The sequence below is a fragment of the Pseudophryne corroboree genome, chromosome 11 (assembly GCF_028390025.1).
Source record: "Pseudophryne corroboree isolate aPseCor3 chromosome 11, aPseCor3.hap2, whole genome shotgun sequence".
Lineage (NCBI taxonomy): Eukaryota > Metazoa > Chordata > Amphibia > Anura > Myobatrachidae > Pseudophryne > Pseudophryne corroboree.
In genome coordinates this window covers 63,873,817-63,892,071 of record NC_086454.1, presented here as the reverse complement: position 1 = coordinate 63,892,071, position 18,255 = coordinate 63,873,817, and the positions used below count along the sequence as shown (strand labels likewise).

The 18,255-nt window shown below is 34.3% G+C and overlaps 20 non-coding genes across 20 annotated transcripts; all 20 read right to left on the bottom strand.

Annotated features, from left to right (window-relative positions):
- Positions 1 to 45: 45 nt before the first annotated feature.
- Positions 46 to 127, bottom strand: TRNAS-GCU (transfer RNA serine (anticodon GCU)). Its single transcript has one exon. It is a non-coding gene; the product is annotated as a tRNA-Ser (tRNA).
- A 752-nt stretch (positions 128 to 879) lies between these two features.
- Positions 880 to 961, bottom strand: TRNAS-GCU (transfer RNA serine (anticodon GCU)). Its single transcript has one exon. It is a non-coding gene; the product is annotated as a tRNA-Ser (tRNA).
- Positions 962 to 1,710: 749 nt separating this feature from the next.
- TRNAS-GCU (transfer RNA serine (anticodon GCU)) lies at positions 1,711 to 1,792 on the bottom strand. The gene has a single exon. It is a non-coding gene; the product is annotated as a tRNA-Ser (tRNA).
- Positions 1,793 to 2,563: 771 nt separating this feature from the next.
- TRNAS-GCU (transfer RNA serine (anticodon GCU)) lies at positions 2,564 to 2,645 on the bottom strand. The gene has a single exon. It is a non-coding gene; the product is annotated as a tRNA-Ser (tRNA).
- A 759-nt stretch (positions 2,646 to 3,404) lies between these two features.
- Positions 3,405 to 3,486, bottom strand: TRNAS-GCU (transfer RNA serine (anticodon GCU)). The gene has a single exon. It is a non-coding gene; the product is annotated as a tRNA-Ser (tRNA).
- Positions 3,487 to 4,234: 748 nt separating this feature from the next.
- On the bottom strand, positions 4,235 to 4,316 carry TRNAS-GCU (transfer RNA serine (anticodon GCU)). The gene has a single exon. It is a non-coding gene; the product is annotated as a tRNA-Ser (tRNA).
- Positions 4,317 to 5,064: 748 nt separating this feature from the next.
- Positions 5,065 to 5,146, bottom strand: TRNAS-GCU (transfer RNA serine (anticodon GCU)). Its single transcript has one exon. It is a non-coding gene; the product is annotated as a tRNA-Ser (tRNA).
- A 749-nt stretch (positions 5,147 to 5,895) lies between these two features.
- Positions 5,896 to 5,977, bottom strand: TRNAS-GCU (transfer RNA serine (anticodon GCU)). Its single transcript has one exon. It is a non-coding gene; the product is annotated as a tRNA-Ser (tRNA).
- A 901-nt stretch (positions 5,978 to 6,878) lies between these two features.
- Positions 6,879 to 6,960, bottom strand: TRNAS-GCU (transfer RNA serine (anticodon GCU)). Its single transcript has one exon. It is a non-coding gene; the product is annotated as a tRNA-Ser (tRNA).
- A 749-nt stretch (positions 6,961 to 7,709) lies between these two features.
- Positions 7,710 to 7,791, bottom strand: TRNAS-GCU (transfer RNA serine (anticodon GCU)). The gene has a single exon. It is a non-coding gene; the product is annotated as a tRNA-Ser (tRNA).
- Positions 7,792 to 8,537: 746 nt separating this feature from the next.
- On the bottom strand, positions 8,538 to 8,619 carry TRNAS-GCU (transfer RNA serine (anticodon GCU)). Its single transcript has one exon. It is a non-coding gene; the product is annotated as a tRNA-Ser (tRNA).
- Positions 8,620 to 9,393: 774 nt separating this feature from the next.
- TRNAS-GCU (transfer RNA serine (anticodon GCU)) lies at positions 9,394 to 9,475 on the bottom strand. Its single transcript has one exon. It is a non-coding gene; the product is annotated as a tRNA-Ser (tRNA).
- A 1,609-nt stretch (positions 9,476 to 11,084) lies between these two features.
- TRNAS-GCU (transfer RNA serine (anticodon GCU)) lies at positions 11,085 to 11,166 on the bottom strand. The gene has a single exon. It is a non-coding gene; the product is annotated as a tRNA-Ser (tRNA).
- Positions 11,167 to 11,938: 772 nt separating this feature from the next.
- Positions 11,939 to 12,020, bottom strand: TRNAS-GCU (transfer RNA serine (anticodon GCU)). The gene has a single exon. It is a non-coding gene; the product is annotated as a tRNA-Ser (tRNA).
- Positions 12,021 to 12,772: 752 nt separating this feature from the next.
- TRNAS-GCU (transfer RNA serine (anticodon GCU)) lies at positions 12,773 to 12,854 on the bottom strand. Its single transcript has one exon. It is a non-coding gene; the product is annotated as a tRNA-Ser (tRNA).
- A 774-nt stretch (positions 12,855 to 13,628) lies between these two features.
- On the bottom strand, positions 13,629 to 13,710 carry TRNAS-GCU (transfer RNA serine (anticodon GCU)). The gene has a single exon. It is a non-coding gene; the product is annotated as a tRNA-Ser (tRNA).
- A 752-nt stretch (positions 13,711 to 14,462) lies between these two features.
- On the bottom strand, positions 14,463 to 14,544 carry TRNAS-GCU (transfer RNA serine (anticodon GCU)). The gene has a single exon. It is a non-coding gene; the product is annotated as a tRNA-Ser (tRNA).
- A 773-nt stretch (positions 14,545 to 15,317) lies between these two features.
- Positions 15,318 to 15,399, bottom strand: TRNAS-GCU (transfer RNA serine (anticodon GCU)). Its single transcript has one exon. It is a non-coding gene; the product is annotated as a tRNA-Ser (tRNA).
- Positions 15,400 to 16,171: 772 nt separating this feature from the next.
- On the bottom strand, positions 16,172 to 16,253 carry TRNAS-GCU (transfer RNA serine (anticodon GCU)). Its single transcript has one exon. It is a non-coding gene; the product is annotated as a tRNA-Ser (tRNA).
- Positions 16,254 to 17,019: 766 nt separating this feature from the next.
- TRNAS-GCU (transfer RNA serine (anticodon GCU)) lies at positions 17,020 to 17,101 on the bottom strand. The gene has a single exon. It is a non-coding gene; the product is annotated as a tRNA-Ser (tRNA).
- Between the last annotated feature and the right edge of the window lie 1,154 nt (positions 17,102 to 18,255).

Genomic DNA, 18,255 nt, shown 5'->3' with positions numbered 1-18,255 from the left:
AGCAGTATTTGTAAAAATGCCTCTTCTACCTAAAAAGCATTGTAACGACAAGGATGGGATTTGAACCGATGCGTGCAGAGCACAATGGATTAGCAGTCCATCGCCTTAACCACTCGGCCACCTCGTCTCACTGGTATGCAATCTGGCAAACTTTCCAACACCACTTGTTATACTTCAAAGTCAATTCTTTATGTTCTTGTAGATTGTGTCATTTTCACAATCACGAGCTTGATAGCAAGTCGACTTTCAACCATCCTTGGCTTTAGGAACATTTATTTAATTTTAACTGATACTTGTGAACAAATCTACCATCATCCACCTCACAAACAAAAATGATTTTTAATACTTCTAGCCAATAACATGACCTTCTCTGTAAAAGTAATGTATTATTTTTCACTAAATGTATTCTATGCTTGTCTTTAATGAAGTGACAGACTAAGTTTCATGAGTTACAGTAATTTGAAATCTCTGCAAATATTACAAACATCACCATTTCGAGTTTGCTGTCACTGTAATGTAAACAAGAAAATTATGCAGGAATAAGGTTTAACCTATATTAAGGGCTTTTCTCTGCTGTAAATTTTTTTAACTGCACCCCATATCAGTTTAACAAAGCCCAAGAAATGTCATAGACTTTAATTATCTAAACATAAATTATTTTAACCTATACTTGTGAGCTAATCCACCATCATGGGGAAATAAAGCATTTGCAAAATAAATTCTAGATAGTAGTATTGACATTGCATGTTCAAATATCAAGACACTTGCTCATGTTTACCATCTTAAAGTAGACTTCTTGATTTGACTTGTTTATTTTGGCCTTTGTGTGTCAGTAGCAGTATTTGTAAAAATGCCTCTTCTACCTAAAGAGCATTGTGACGACGAGGATGGGATTTGAACCCATGCGTGCAGAGCACAATGGATTAGCAGTCCATCGCCTTAACCACTCGGCCACCTCGTCTCACTGGTATGCAATCTGGCAAACTTTCCAACACCACTTGTTATACTTCAAAGTCAATTCTTTATGTTCTTGTAGATTGTGTCATTTTCACAATCACGAGCTTGATAGCAAGTTGACTTTCAACCATCCTAGGCTTTAGGAACATTTATTTATTTTTAACCGAAACTTGTGAACAAATCCACCATCACCCACCTCACAAACAAAAATGATTTTTAATACTTCTGGCCAATAACATGACCTTCTCTGTAAAAGTAATGTATTAATTTTCACTAAATGTGTTCTATGCTTGTCTTTAATGAAGTGACAGACTATGTTACATGAGTTACAGTAATTTCAAATCTCTGCAAATATTACAAACATCGCCATTTAGAGTTTGCTGTCACTGTAATGTAAACAAGAAAATTATGCAGGAATAAGGTTTAACCTATATTAAGGGCTCTGCTGTAAAAATTTTTTTAACTGCATCCCATATCAGTTTAACAAAGCCCAAGAAATGTCATAGACTTTAATTATCTAAACATAAATCATTTTAACCTATACTTGTGAGCTAATCCACCATCATGGGGGATAAAGCATTTGCAAAATAAATTCTAAATAGTAGTATTGACATTGCATGTTCAAATATCAAGACACTTGCTCATGTTTACCATCTTAAAGGAGACTTCTTGATTTGACTTGTTTATTTTGGCCATTTGTGTGTCAGTAGCAGTATTTGTAAAAATGCCTCTTCTACCTAAAAAGTATTGTAACGACAAGGATGGGATTTGAACCGATGCGTGCAGAGCACAATGGATTAGCAGTCCATTGCCTTAACCACTCGGCCACCTCGTCTCACTGGTATGCATCTGGCAAACTTTCCAACACCACTTGTTATACTTCAAAGTCAATTCTTTATGTTCTTGTAGATTGTGTCATTTTCACAATCACGAGCTTGATAGCAAGTCGACTTTCAACCATCCTTGGCTTTAGGAACATTTATTTAATTTTAACTGATACTTGTGAACAAATCTACCATCATCCACCTCACAAACAAAAATGATTTTTAATACTTCTAGCCAATAACATGACCTTCTCTGTAAAAGTAATGTATTATTTTTCACTAAATGTATTCTATGCTTGTCTTTAATGAAGTGACAGACTAAGTTTCATGAGTTACAGTAATTTGAAATCTCTGCAAATATTACAAACATCACCATTTCGAGTTTGCTGTCACTGTAATGTAAACAAGAAAATTATGCAGGAATAAGGTTTAACCTATATTAAGGGCTTTTCTCTGCTGTAAATTTTTTTAACTGCACCCCATATCAGTTTAACAAAGCCCAAGAAATGTCATAGACTTTAATTATCTAAACATAAATTATTTTAACCTATACTTGTGAGCTAATCCACCATCATGGGGAAATAAAGCATTTGCAAAATAAATTCTAGATAGTAGTATTGACATTGCATGTTCAAATATCAAGACACTTGCTCATGTTTACCATCTTAAAGTAGACTTCTTGATTTGACTTGTTTATTTAGGCCATTTTTGTGTCAGCTTCACTTGCTGGTTTATGAAGCAGTATTTGTAAAAATGCCTCTTCTACCTAAACAGCATTGTGACGATGAGGATGGGATTTGAACCCATGCGTGCAAAGCACAATGGATTAGCAGTCCATCGCCTTAACCACTCGGCCACCTCGTCTCACTGGTATGCAATCTGGCAAACTTTCCAACACCACTTGTTATACTTCAAAGTCAATTCTTTATGTTCTTGTAGATTGTGTCATTTTCACAATCACGAGCTTCATAGCAAGTTGACTTTCAACCATCCTTGGCTTTAGGAACATTTATTTAATTTTAACCGATACTTGTGAACAAATCCACCATCATCCACCTCACAAACAAAAATGATTTTTAATACTTCTGGCCAATTACATGACCTTCTCTGTAAAAGTAATGTAATACTTTTCACTAAATGTGTTCTATGCTTGTCTTTAATGAAGTGACAGACTATGTTACATGAGTTACAGTAATTTGAAATCTCTGCAAATATTACAAACATCACCATTTAGAGTTTGCTGTCACTGTAATGTAAACAAGAAAATGATGCAGGAATAAGTTTTAACCTATATTAAGGGCTTTTCTCTGCTGTAAAATTTTTTAACTGCACCCCATATCAGTTTAACAAAGCCCAAGAAATGACTTAGACTTTAATTATCTAAACATAAATTATGTTAACCTATACTACTGAGCTAATCCACCATCATGGGGAAATAAAGCATTTGCAAAATAAATTCTAGATAGTAGTATTTACATTGCATGTTCAAATATCAAGACACTTGCTCATGTTTACCATCTTAAAGTAGACTTCTTGATTTGACTTGTTTATTTTGGCCATTTGTTTGTCAGCTTTTGTAGCAGTATTTGTAAAAATGCCTCTTCTACCTAAAAAGCATTCTAACGACGAGGATGGGATTTGAACCCATGCGTGCAGAGCATAATGGATTAGCAGTCCATCGCCTTAACCACTCGGCCACCTCGTCTCACTGGTATGCAATCAGGCAAACTTTCCAACACCACTTGTTATACTTCAAAGTCAATTCTTTATGTTCTTGTAGATTGTGTCATTTTCACAATCACGAGCTTGATAGCAAGTCGACTTTCAACCATCCTTGGCTTTAGATACATTTATTTAATTTTAACTGATACTTGTGAACAAATCTACCATCATCCACCTCACAAACAAAAATGATTTTTAATACTTCTAGCCAATAACATGTCCTTCTCTGTAAAAGTAATGTATTATTTTTCACTAAATGTGTTCTATGCTTGTCTTTAATGAAGTGACAGACTAAGTTTCATGAGTTACAGTAATTTGAAATCTCTGCAAATATTACAAACATCACCATTTAGAGTTTGCTGTCACTGTAATGTAAACAAGAAAATTATGCAGGAATAAGGTTTAACCTATATTAAGGGCTCTGCTGTAAAAAAAATTTAACTGCATCCCATATCAGTTTAACAAAGCCCAAGAAATGTCATAGACTTTAATTATCTAAACATAAATCATTTTAACCTATACTTGTGAGCTAATCCACCATCATGGGGGATAAAGCATTTGCAAAATAAATTCTAGATAGTAGTATTGACATTGCATGTTCAAATGTCAAGACACTTGCTCATGTTTACCATCTTAAAGTAGACTTCTTGATTTGACTTGTTTATTTTGGCCATTTGTGTGTCAGTAGCAGTATTTGTAAAAATGCCTCTTCTACCTAAAAAGTATTGTGACGACGAGGATGGTATTTGAACCCATGCGTACAGAGCACAATGGATTAGCAGTCCATCACCTTAACCACTCGGCTACCTCGTCTCACAGGTATGCAATTTGGCAAACATTCCAACACCACTAGTTATACTTCAAAGTCAATTCTTTATGTTCTTGTAGATTGTGTCATTTTCACAATCACGAGCTTGATAGCAAGTCGACTTTCAACCATCCTTGGCTTTAGGAACATTTATTTAATTTTAACTGATACTTGTGAACAAATCTACCATCATCCACCTCACAAACAAAAATGATTTTTAATACTTCTAGCCAATAACATGACCTTCTCTGTAAAAGTAATGTATTATTTTTCACTAAATGTGTTCTATGCTTGTCTTTAATGAAGTGACAGACTAAGTTTCATGAGTTACAGTAATTTGAAATCTCTGCAAATATTACAAACATCACCATTTAGAGTTTGCTGTCACTGTAATGTAAACAAGAAAATTATGCAGGAATAAGGTTTAACCTATATTAAGGGCTTTTCTCTGCTCTAAATTTTTTATAACTGCACCCCATATCAGTTTAACAAAGCCCAAGAAATGTCATAGACTTTAATTATCTAAACATAAATCATTTTAACCTATACTTGTGAGCTAATCCACCATCATGGGGAAATAAAGCATTTGCAAAATAAATTCTAGATAGTAGTATTGACATTGCATGTTCAAATATCAAGACACTTGCTCATGTTTACCATCTTAAAGTAGACTTCTTGATTTGACTTGTTTATTTTGGCCATTTGTGTGTCAGCTTTTGTAAAAATGCCTCTTCTACCTAAAGAGCATTGTGACGACGAGGATGGGATTTGAACCCATGCGTGCAGAGCACAATGGATTAGCAGTCCATCGCCTTAACCACTCGGCCACCTCGTCTCACTGGTATGCAATCTGGCAAACTTTCCAACACCACTTGTTATACTTCAAAGTCAATTCTTTATGTTCTTGTAGATTGTGTCATTTTCACAATCACGAGCTTGATAGCAAGTCGACTTTCAACCATCCTTGGCTTTAGGAACATTTATTTAATTTTAACCGATACTTGTGAACAAATCCACCTCACAAACAAAAATTATTTTTAATACTTCTGGCAAATAACATGACCTTCTCTGTAAAAGTAATGTATTAATTTTCACTAAATGTGTTCTATGCTTGTCTTTAATGAAGTGACAGACTATGTTTCATGAGTTACAGTAATTTGAAATCTCTGCAAATATTACAAACATCACCATTTCGAGTTTGCTGTCACTGTAATGTAAACAAGAAAATGATGCAGGAATAAGTTTTAACCTATATTAAGGGCTTTTCTCTGCTGAAAAAATGTTTAACTGCACCCCATATCAGTTTAACAAAGCCCAAGAAATGTCATAGACTTTAATTATCTAAACATAAATTATTTTAACCTATACTTGTGAGCTAATCCACCATCATGGGGAAATAAAGCATTTGCAAAATAAATTCTAAATAGTAGTATTTACATTGCATGTTCAAATATCAAGACACTTGCTCATGTTTACCATCTTAAAGTAGACTTCTTGATTTGACTTGTTTATTTTGGCCATTTGTTTGTCAGCTTTTGTAGCAGTATTTGTAAAAATGCCTCTTATACCTAAAAAGCATTCTAACGACGAGGATGGTATTTTAACCCATGCGTGCAGAGCACAATGGATTAGCAGTCAATCGCCTTAACCACTCGGCCACCTCGTCTCACTGGTATGCAATCTGGCAAACTTTCCAACACCACTTGTTATACTTCAAAGTCAATTCTTTATGTTCTTGTAGATTGTGTCATTTTCACAATCACGAGCTTGATATCAAGTCGACTTTCAACCATCCTAGGCTTTAGGAACATTTATTTAATTTTAACTGATACTTGTGAACAAATCTACCATCATCCACCTCACAAACAAAAATGATTTTTAATACTTCTAGCCAATAACATGACCTTCTCTGTAAAAGTAATGTATTAATTTTCCCTAAATGTGTTCTATGCTTGTCTTTAATGAAGTGACAGACTAAGTTTCATGAGTCACAGTAATTTGAAATCTCTGCAAATATTACAAACATCACCATTAATACTTCTGGCCAATAACATGACCTTCTCTTTAAAAGTAATGTATTAATTTTCACTAAATGTGTTCTATGCTTGTCTTTAATGAAGTGACAGACTATGTTATATGAGTTACAGTAATTTCAAATCTCTGCAAATATTACAAACATCACCATTTAGAGTTTGCTGTCACTGTAATGTAAACAAGAAAATTATGCAGGAATAAGGTTTAACCTATATTAAGGGCTCTGCTGTAAAAAATGTTTAACTGCATCCCATATCAGTTTAACAAAGCCCAAGAAATGTCATAGACTTTTATTATCTAAACATAAATCATTTTAACCTATACTTGTGAGCTAATCCACCATCATGGGGGATAAAGAATTTGCAAAATAAATTCTAGATAGTAGTATTGACATTGCATGTTCAAATGTCAAGACACTTGCTCATGTTTACCATCTTAAAGTAGACTTCTTGATTTGACTTGTTTATTTTGGCCATTTGTGTGTCAGTAGCAGTATTTGTAAAAATGCCTCTTCTACCTAAAAAGTATTGTGACGACGAGGATGGGATTTGAACCCATGCGTACAGAGCACAATGGATTAGCAGTCCATCGCTTTAACCACTCGGCCACCTCGTCTCACTGGTATGCAGTCTGGCAAACTTTCCAACACCACTTGTTATACTTCAAAGTCAATTCTTTATGTTCTTGTAGATTGTGTCATTTTCACAATCACGAGCTTGATAGCAAGTCGACTTTCAACCATCCTTGGCTTTAGGAACATTTATTTAATTTTAACTGATACTTGTGAACAAATCTACCATCATCCACCTCACAAACAAAAATGATTTTTTAATACTTCTAGCCAATAACATGACCTTCTCTGTAAAAGTAATGTATTATTTTTCACTAAATGTGTTCTATGCTTGTCTTTAATGAAGTGACAGACTAAGTTTCATGAGTTACAGTAATTTGAAATCTCTGCAAATATTACAAACATCACCATTTAGAGTTTGCTGTCACTGTAATGTAAACAAGAAAATTATGCAGGAATAAGGTTTAACCTATATTAAGGGCTTTTCTCTGCTCTAAATTTTTTATAACTGCACCCCATATCAGTTTAACAAAGCCCAAGAAATGTCATAGACTTTAATTATCTAAACATAAATCATTTTAACCTATACTTGTGAGCTAATCCACCATCATGGGGAAATAAAGCATTTGCAAAATAAATTCTAGATAGTAGTATTGACATTGCAAGTTCAAATATCAAGACACTTGCTCATGTTTACCATCTTAAAGTAGACTTCTTGATTTGACTTGTTTATTTTGGCCATTTGTGTGTCAGCTTTTGTAAAAATGCCTCTTCTACCTAAAGAGCATTGTGACGACGAGGATGGGATTTGAACCCATGCGTGCAGAGCACAATGGATTAGCAGTCCATCGCCTTAACCACTCGGCCACCTCGTCTCACTGGTATGCAATCTGGCAAACTTTCCAACACCGCTTGTTATACTTCAAAGTCAATTCTTTATGTTCTTGTAGATTGTGTCATTTTCACAATCACGAGCTTGATAGCAAGTCGACTTTCAACCATCCTTGGCTTTAGGAACATTTATTTAATTTTAACCGATACTTGTGAACAAATCCACCTCACAAACAAAAATTATTTTTAATACTTCTGGCCAATAACATGACCTTCTCTGTAAAAGTAATGTATTAATTTTCACTAAATGTGTTCTATGCTTGTCTTTAATGAAGTGACAGACTATGTTTCATGAGTTACAGTAATTTGAAATCTCTGCAAATATTACAAACATCACCATTTCGAGTTTGCTGTCACTGTAATGTAAACAAGAAAATGATGCAGGAATAAGTTTGAACCTATATTAAGGGCTTTTCTCTGCTGAAAAAATGTTTAACTGCACCCCATATCAGTTTAACAAAGCCCAAGAAATGTCATAGACTTTAATTATCTAAACATAAATTATTTTAACCTATACTACTGAGCTAATCCACCATCATGGGGAAATAAAGCATTTGCAAAATAAATTCTAGATAGTAGTATTTACATTGCATGTTCAAATATCAAGACACTTGCTTATGTTTACCATCTTAAAGTCTTCTTGATTTGACTTGTTTATTTTGGCCATTTGTTTGTCAGCTTTTGTAGCAGTATTTGTAAAAATGCCTCTTCTACCTAAAAAGCATTCTAACAACGAGGATGGGATTTGAACCCATGCATGCAGAGCGCATTGGATTAGCAGTCCATCTCCTTAACCACTCGGCCACCTCGTCTCACTGGTATGCAATCTGCCAAACTTTCCAGCACCACTTGTTATACTTCAAAGTCAATTCTTTATGTTCTTGTAGATTGTGTCATTTTCACAATCACGAGCTTGATAGCACGTCGACTTGTAACCATCCTTGGCTTTAGGAACATTTATTTAATTTTAACTGATACTTGTGAACCAATCTACCATCATCCACCTCACAAACAAAAATGATTTTTAATACTTCTAGCCAATAACATGACCTTCTCTGTAAAAGTAATGTATTATTTTTCACTAAATGTGTTCTATGCTTGTCTTTAATGAAGTGACAGACTAAGTTTCATGAGTTACAGTAATTTGAAATCTCTGCAAATATTACAAACATCACCATTTAGAGTTTGCTGTCACTGTAATGTAAACAAGAAAATTATGCAGGAATAAGGTTTAACCTATATTAAGGGCTTTTCTCTGCTCTAAACATTTTTTTAACTGCACCCCATATCAGTTTAACAAAGCCCAAGAAATGTCATAGACTTTAATTATCTAAACATAAATTATTTTAACCTATACTTGTGAGCTAATCCACCCTCATGGGGAAATAAAGCATTTGCAAAATAAATTCTAGATAGTAGTATTGACATTGCATGTTCAAATATCAAGACACTTGCTCATGTTTACCATCTTAAAGTAGACTTCTAGATTTGACTTGTTTATTTAGGCCATTTTTGTGTCAGCTTCACTTGTTGGTTTATGAAGCAGTATTTGTAAAAATGCCTCTTCTACCTAAAGAGCATTGTGACGACGAGGATGGGATTTGAACCCATGCGTGCAGAGCACAATGGATTAGCAGTCCATCGCCTTAACCACTCGGCCACCTCATCTCACTGGTATGCAAGCTGGCAAACTTTCCAACACCACTTGTTATACTTCAAAGTCAATTCTTTATGTTCTTGTAGATTGTGTCATTTTCACAATCACGAGCTTGATAGCAAGTCGACTTTCAACCATCCTTGGCTTTAGGAACATTTATTTAATTTTAACCGAAACTTGTGAACAAATCCACCATCACCCACCTCACAAACAAAAATGATTTTTAATACTTCTGGCCAATAACATGACCTTCTCTGTAAAAGTAATGTATTAATTTTCACTAAATGTGTTCTATGCTTGTCTTTAATGAAGTGACAGACTATGTTACATGAGTTACAGTAATTTCAAATCTCTGCAAATATTACAAACATCACCATTTAGAGTTGCTGTCACTGTAATGTAAACAAGAAAATTATGCAGGAATAAGGTTTAACCTATTTTAAGGGCTCTGCTGTAAAAAAAATGTAACTGCATCCCATATCAGTTTAACAAAGCCCAAGAAATGTCATAGACTTTAATTATCTAAACATAAATCATTTTAACCTATACTTGTGAGCTAATCCACCATCATGGGGAATAAAGCATTTGCAAAATAAATTCTAGATAGTAGTATTGACATTGCATGTTCAAATATCAAGACACTTGCTTATGTTTACCATCTTAAAGTAGACTTCTTGATTTGACTTGTTTATTTTGGCCATTTGTTTGTCAGCTTTTGTAGCAGTATTTGTAAAAATGCCTCTTCTACCTAAAAAGCATTGTAACGACGAGGATGGGATTTGAACTCATGCATGCAGAGTACAATGGATTAGCAGTCCATCTCCTTAACCACTCGACCACCTCGTCTCACTGGTATGCAGTCTGGCAAACTTTCCAACACCACTTGTTATACTTCAAAGTCAATTCTTTATGTTCTTGTAGATTGTGTCATTTTCACAATCACGAGCTTGATAGCAAGTCAACTTTTAACCATCCTTGGCTTTAGGAACATTTATTTAATTTTAACTGATACTTGTGAACAAATCTACCATCATCCACCTCACAAACAAAAATGATTTTTAATACTTCTAGCCAATAACATGACCTTCTCTGTAAAAGTAATGTATTATTTTTCACTAAATGTGTTCTATGCTTGTCTTTAATGAAGTGACAGACTAAGTTTCATGAGTTACAGTAATTTGAAATCTCTGCAAATATTACAAACATCACCATTTAGAGTTTGCTGTCACTGTAATGTAAACAAGAAAATTATGCAGGAATAAGGTTTAACCTATATTAAGGGCTTTTCTCTGCTCTAATTTTTTTTTTAACTGCACCACATATCAGTTTAACAAAGCCCAAGAAATGTCATAGACTTTAATTATCTAAACATAAATTATTTTAACCTATACTTGTGAGCTAATCCACCATCATGGGGAAATAAAGCATTTGCAAAATAAATTCTAGATAGTAGTATTGACATTGCATGTTCAAATATCAAGACACTAGCTCATGTTTACCATCTTAAAGTAGACTTCTTGATTTGACTTGTTTATTTTGGCCATTTTTGTGTCAGCTTTACTTGCTGGTTTATGAAGCAGTATTTGTAAAAATGCCTCTTCTACCTAAAGAGCATTGTGACGACGAGGATGGGATTTTAACCCATGCGTGCAGAGCACAATGGATTAGCAGTCCATTGCCTTAACCACTCGGCCACCTCGTCTCACTGGTATGCAATCTGGCAAACTTTCCAACAACACTTGTTATACTTCAAAGTCAATTCTTTATGTTATTGTAGATTGTGTCATTTTCACAATCACGAGCTTGATAGCAAGTTGACTTTCAACCATCCTTGGCTTTAGGAACATTTATTTATTTTTAACCGAAACTTGTGAACAAATCCACCATCACCCACCTCACAAACAAAAATTATTTTTAATACTTCTGGCCAATAACATGACCTTCTCTGTAAAAGTAATGTATTCATTTTCACTAAATGTGTTCTATGCTTGTCTTTAATGAAGTGACAGACTATGTTTTATGAGTTACAGTAATTTGAAATCTCTGCAAATATTACAAACATCACCATTTCGAGTTTGCTGTCACTGTAATGTAAACAAGAAAATTATGCAGGAATAAGGTTTAACCTATATTAAGGGCTTTTCTCTGCTCTAATTTTTTTTTAACTGCAACCCATATCAGTTTAACAAAGCCCAAGAAATGTCATAGACTTTAATTATCTAAACATAAATCATTTTAACCTATACTTGTGAGCTAATCCACCATCATGGGGAATAAAGCATTTGCAAAATAAATTCTAGATAGTAGTATTGACATTGCATGTTCAAATATCAAGACACTTGCTCATGTTTACCATCTTAAAGTAGACTTCTTGATTTGACTTGTTTATTTTGGCCATTTGTGTGTCAGCTTCACTTGCTGGTTTATGAAGCAGTATTTGTAAAAATGCCTCTTCTACCTAAATAGCATTGTGACGACAAGGATGGGATTTGAACCCATGCGTGCAGAGTACAATGGATTAGCAATCCATCGCCTTAACCACTCGGCCACCTCGCCTCACTGGTATGCAATCTGGCAAACTTTCCAACACCACTTGTTATACTTCAAAGTCAATTCTTTATGTTCTTGTAGATTGTGTCATTTTCACAATCACGAGCTTGATAGCAAGTTGACTTTCAACCATCCTTGGCTTTAGGAACATTTATTTATTTTTAACCGAAACTTGTGAACAAATCCACCATCACCCACCTCACAAACAAAAATTATTTTTAATACTTCTGGCCAATAACATGACCTTCTCTGTAAAAGTAATGTATTCATTTTCACTAAATGTGTTCTATGCTTGTCTTTAATGAAGTGACAGACTATGTTTCATGAGTTACAGTAATTTGAAATCTCTGCAAATATTACAAACATCACCATTTCGAGTTTGCTGTCACTGTAATGTAAACAAGAAAATTATGGAGGAATAAGGTTTAACCTATATTAAGGGCTTTTCTCTGCTGTAAATTTTTTTAACTGCACCCCATATCAGTTTAACAAAGCCCAAGAAATGTCATAGACTTTAATTATCTAAACATAAATCATTTTAACCTATACTTGTGAGCTAATCCACCATCATGGGGAATAAAGCATTTGCAAAATAAATTCTAGATAGTAGTATTGACATTGCATGTTCAAATATCAAGACACTTGCTCATGTTTACCATCTTAAAGTAGACTTCTTGATTTGACTTGTTTATTTTGGCCATTTGTGTGTCAGTAGCAGTATTTGTAAAAATGCCTCTTCTACCTAAAAAGTATTGTGACGACGAGGATGGGATTTGAACCCATGCGTACAGAGAACAATGGATTAGCAGTCCATCGCCTTAACCACTCGGCCACCTCGTCTCACTGGTATGCAATCTGGCAAACTTTCCAACACCACTTGTTATACTTCAAAGTCAATTCTTTATGTTCTTGTAGATTGTGTCATTTTCACAATCACGAGCTTGATAGCAAGTCGACTTTCAACCATCCTTGGCTTTAGGAACATTTATTTAATTTTAACTGATACTTGTGAACAAATCTACCATCATCCACCTCACAAACAAAAATGATTTTTAATACTTCTAGCCAATAACATGACCTTCTCTGTAAAAGTAATGTATTATTTTTCACTAAATGTGTTCTATGCTTGTCTTTAATGAAGTGACAGACTAAGTTTCATGAGTTACAGTAATTTGAAATCTCTGCAAATATTACAAACATCACCATTTAGAGTTTGCTGTCACTGTAATGTAAACAAGAAAATTATGCAGGAATAAGGTTTAACCTATATTAAGGGCTTTTCTCTGCTCTAAATTTTTTTTTAACTGCACCCCATATCAGTTTAACAAAGCCCAAGAAATGTCATAGACTTTAATTATCTAAACATAAATTATTTTAACCTATACTTGTGAGCTAATCCACCCTCATGGGGAAATAAAGCATTTGCAAAATAAATTCTAGATAGTAGTATTGACATTGCATGTTCAAATATCAAGACACTTGCTCATGTTTACCATCTTAAAGTAGACTTCTAGATTTGACTTGTTTATTTAGGCCATTTTTGTGTCAGCTTCACTTGTTGGTTTATGAAGCAGTATTTGTAAAAATGCCTCTTCTACCTAAAGAGCATTGTGACGACGAGGATGGGATTTGAACCCATGCGTGCAGAGCACAATGGATTAGCAGTCCATCGCCTTAACCACTCGGCCACCTCATCTCACTGGTAAGCAATCTGGCAAACTTTCCAACACCACTTGTTATACTTCAAAGTCAATTCTTTATGTTCTTGTAGATTGTGTCATTTTCACAATCACGAGCTTGATAGCAAGTCGACTTTCAACCATCCTTGGCTTTAGGAACATTTATTTAATTTTAACCGAAACTTGTGAACAAATCCACCATCACCCACCTCACAAACAAAAATGATTTTTAATACTTCTGGCCAATAACATGACCTTCTCTGTAAAAGTAATGTATTAATTTTCACTAAATGTGTTCTATGCTTGTCTTTAATGAAGTGACAGACTATGTTACATGAGTTACAGTAATTTCAAATCTCTGCAAATATTACAAACATCACCATTTAGAGTTGCTGTCACTGTAATGTAAACAAGAAAATTATGCAGGAATAAGGTTTAACCTATTTTAAGGGCTCTGCTGTAAAAAAATGTAACTGCATCCCATATCAGTTTAACAAAGCCCAAGAAATGTCATAGACTTTAATTATCTAAACATACATCATTTTAACCTATACTTGTGAGCTAATCCACCATCATGGGGAATAAAGCATTTGCAAAATAAATTCTAGATAGTAGTATTGACATTGCATGTTCAAATATCAAGACACTTGCTTATGTTTACCATCTTAAAGTAGACTTCTTGATTTGACTTGTTTATTTTGGCCATTTGTTTGTCAGCTTTTGTAGCAGTATTTGTAAAAATGCCTCTTCTACCTAAAAAGCATTCTAACGACGAGGATGGGATTTGAACCCATGCATGCAGAGTACAATGGATTAGCAGTGCATCTCCTTAACCACTCGGCCACCTCGTCTCACTGGTATGCAAGCTGGCAAACTTTCCAACACCACTTGTTATACTTCAAAGTCAATTCTTTATGTTCTTGTAGATTGTGTCATTTTCACAATCACGAGCTTGATAGCAAGTCAACTTTTAACCATCCTTGGCTTTAGGAACATTTATTTAATTTTAACTGATACTTGTGAACAAATCTACCATCATCCACCTCACAAACAAAAATGATTTTTAATACTTCTAGCCAATAACATGACCTTCTCTGTAAAAGTAATGTATTATTTTTCACTAAATGTGTTCTATGCTTGTCTTTAATGAAGTGACAGACTAAGTTTCATGAGTTACAGTAATTTGAAATCTCTGCAAATATTACAAACATCACCATTTAGAGTTTGCTGTCACTGTAATGTAAACAAGAAAATTATGCAGGAATAAGGTTTAACCTATATTAAGGGCTTTTCTCTGCTCTAATTTTTTTTTAACTACACCACATATCAGTTTAACAAAGCCCAAGAAATGTCATAGACTTTAATTATCTAAACATAAATTATTTTAACCTATACTTGTGAGCTAATCCACCATCATGGGGAAATAAAGCATTTGCAAAATAAATACTAGATAGTAGTATTGACATTGCATGTTCAAATATCAAGACACTAGCTCATGTTTACCATCTTAAAGTAGACTTCTTGATTTGACTTGTTTATTTTGGCCATTTTTGTGTCAGCTTCACTTGCTGGTTTATGAAGCAGTATTTGTAAACATGCCTCTTCTACCTAAAGAGCATTGTGACGACGAGGATGGGATTTTAACCCATGCGTGCAGAGCACAATGGATTAGCAGTCCATCGCCTTAACCACTCGGCCACCTCGTCTCACTGGTATGCAATCTGGCAAACATTCCAACACCACTAGTTATACTTCAAAGTCAATTCTTTATGTTCTTGTAGATTGTGTCATTTTCACAATCGCCAGCTTGATAGTAAGTCGACTTTCAACCATCCTTGGCTTTAGGAACATTTTTTTAATTTTAACCGATACTTGTGAACAAATCCACCATCGTCCACTTCACAAACAAAAATTATTTTTAATACTTCTGGCCAATAACATGACCTTCTCTGTAAAAGTAATGTATTCATTTTCACTAAATGTGTTCTATGCTTGTCTTTAATGAAGTGACAGACTATGTTTTATGAGTTACAGTAATTTGAAATCTCTGCAAATATTACAAACATCACCATTTCGAGTTTGCTGTCACTGTAATGTAAACAAGAAAATTATGCAGGAATAAGGTTTAACCTATATTAAGGGCTTTTCTCTGCTCTAATTTTTTTTTAACTGCACCCCATATCAGTTTAACAAAGCCCAAGAAATGTCATAGACTTTAATTATCTAAACATAAATCATTTTAACCTATACTTGTGAGCTAATCCACCATCATGGGGAATAAAGCATTTGCAAAATAAATTCTAGATAGTAGTATTGACATTGCATGTTCAAATATCAAGACACTTGCTCATACTTACCATCTTAAAGTAGACTTCTTGATTTGACTTGTTTATTTTGGCCATTTGTGTGTCAGCTTCACTTGCTGGTTTATGAAGCAGTATTTGTAAAAATGTCTCTTCTACCTAATTAGCATTGTGACGACAAGGATGGGATTTGAACCCATGCGTGCAGAGTACAATGGATTAGCAGTCCATCGCCTTAACCACTCGGCCACCTCGTCTCACTGGTTTGCAGTCTAGCAAAATTTCCAACACCACTTGTTATACTTCAAAGTCAATTCTTTATGTTATTGTAGATTGTGTCATTTTCACAATCACGAGCTAGATAGTAAGTCGACTTTCAACCATCCTTGGCTTTAGGAACATTTATTAAATTTTAACCGATACTTGTGAACAAATCCACCATCATCCACCTCACAAACAAAAATGATTTTTAATACTTCTGGCCAATAACATGACCTTCTCTGTAAAAGTAATGTATTAATTTTCACTAAATGTGTTCTATGCTTGTCTTTAAGGAAATGACAGACTATGTTACATGAGTTACAGTAATTTCAAATCTCTGCAAATATTACAAACATCACCATTTAGAGTTGGCTGTCACTGTAATGTAAACAATAAAATTATGCAGGAATAAGGTTTAACCTATATTAAGGGCTCTGCTGTAAAAAATTTTAACTGCACCCCATATCAGTTTAATAAAGCCCAAGAAATGTCATAGACTTTTATTATCTAACATAAATTATTTTAACCTATACTTGTGAGTTAATCCACCATCATGGGGAAATAAAGCATTTGCCAAACAAATTCAAGATAGTAGTATTGACAATGCATGTTCAAATATCAAGACACTTGCTCATGTTTACCATCTTAAAGTAGACTTCTTGATTTGACTTGTTTATTTTGGCCATTTTTGTGTCAGCTTCACTTGCTGGTTTATGATGCAGTATTTGTAAAAATGCCTCTTCTACCGAAAGAGCAGTGTGACGACGAGGATGGGATTTGAACCCATGCGTACAGAGCACAATGGATTAGCAGCCCATGGCCTTAACCACTCGGCCACCTCGTCTCACTGGTATGCAATCTGGCAAACTTTCCAACACCACTTGTTCTACTTCAAAGTCAATTCTTTATGTTCTTGTAGATTGTGTCATTTTCACAATCACGAGCTTGATAGCAAGTCGACTTTCAACCATCCTTGGCTTTAGGAACATTTATTTAATTTTAACCGAAACTTGTGAACAAATTCACCATCATCCACCTCACAAACAAAAATGATTTTTAATACTTCTGGCCAATAACATGACCTTCTCTGTAAAAGTAATGTATTAATTTTCACTAAATGTGTTCTATGCTTGTCTTTAATGAGGTGACAGACTATGTTACATGAGTTACAGTAATTTAAAATCTCTGCAAATATTACAAACATCACCATTTAGAGTTTGCTGTCACTGTAATGTAAACAAGAAAATTATGCAGGAATAAGGTTTAACCTATATTAAGGGCTCTGCTGTAAAAAATTTTTAACTGCATCCCATATCAGTTTAACAAAGTCCAAGAAATGTCATAGACTTTAATTATCTAAACATAAATCATTTTAACCTATACTTGTGAGCTAATCCACCATCATGGGGAATAAAGCATTTGCAAAATAAATTCTAGATAGTAGTATTGACATTACATGTTCAAATATCAAGACACTTGCTCATGTTTACCATCTTAAAGTAGACTTCTTGATTTGACTTGTTTATTTTGGCCATTTGTGTGTCAGTAGCAGTATTTGTAAAAATGCCTCTTCTACCTAAAAAGCATTGTGACGACAAGGATGAGCACAATGGATTAGCAGTCCATCGCCTTAACCACTCGGCCACCTCGTCTCACTGGTATGCAATCTGGCAAACTTTCCAACACCACTAGTTATACTTCAAAGTCAATTCTTTATGTTCTTGTAGATTGTGTCATTTTCACAATCGCCAGCTTGATAGTAAGTCGACTTTCAACCATCCTTGGCTTTAGGAACATTTATTTAATTTTAACCGATACTTGTGAACAAATCCACCATCATCCACTTCACAAACAAAAATGATTTTTAATACTTCTGGCCAATAACATGACCTTCTCTGTAAAAGTAATGTATTAATTTTCACTAAATGTGTTCTATGCTTGTCTTTAATGAAGTGACAGACTATGTTACATGAGTTACAGTAATTTCAAATCTCTGCA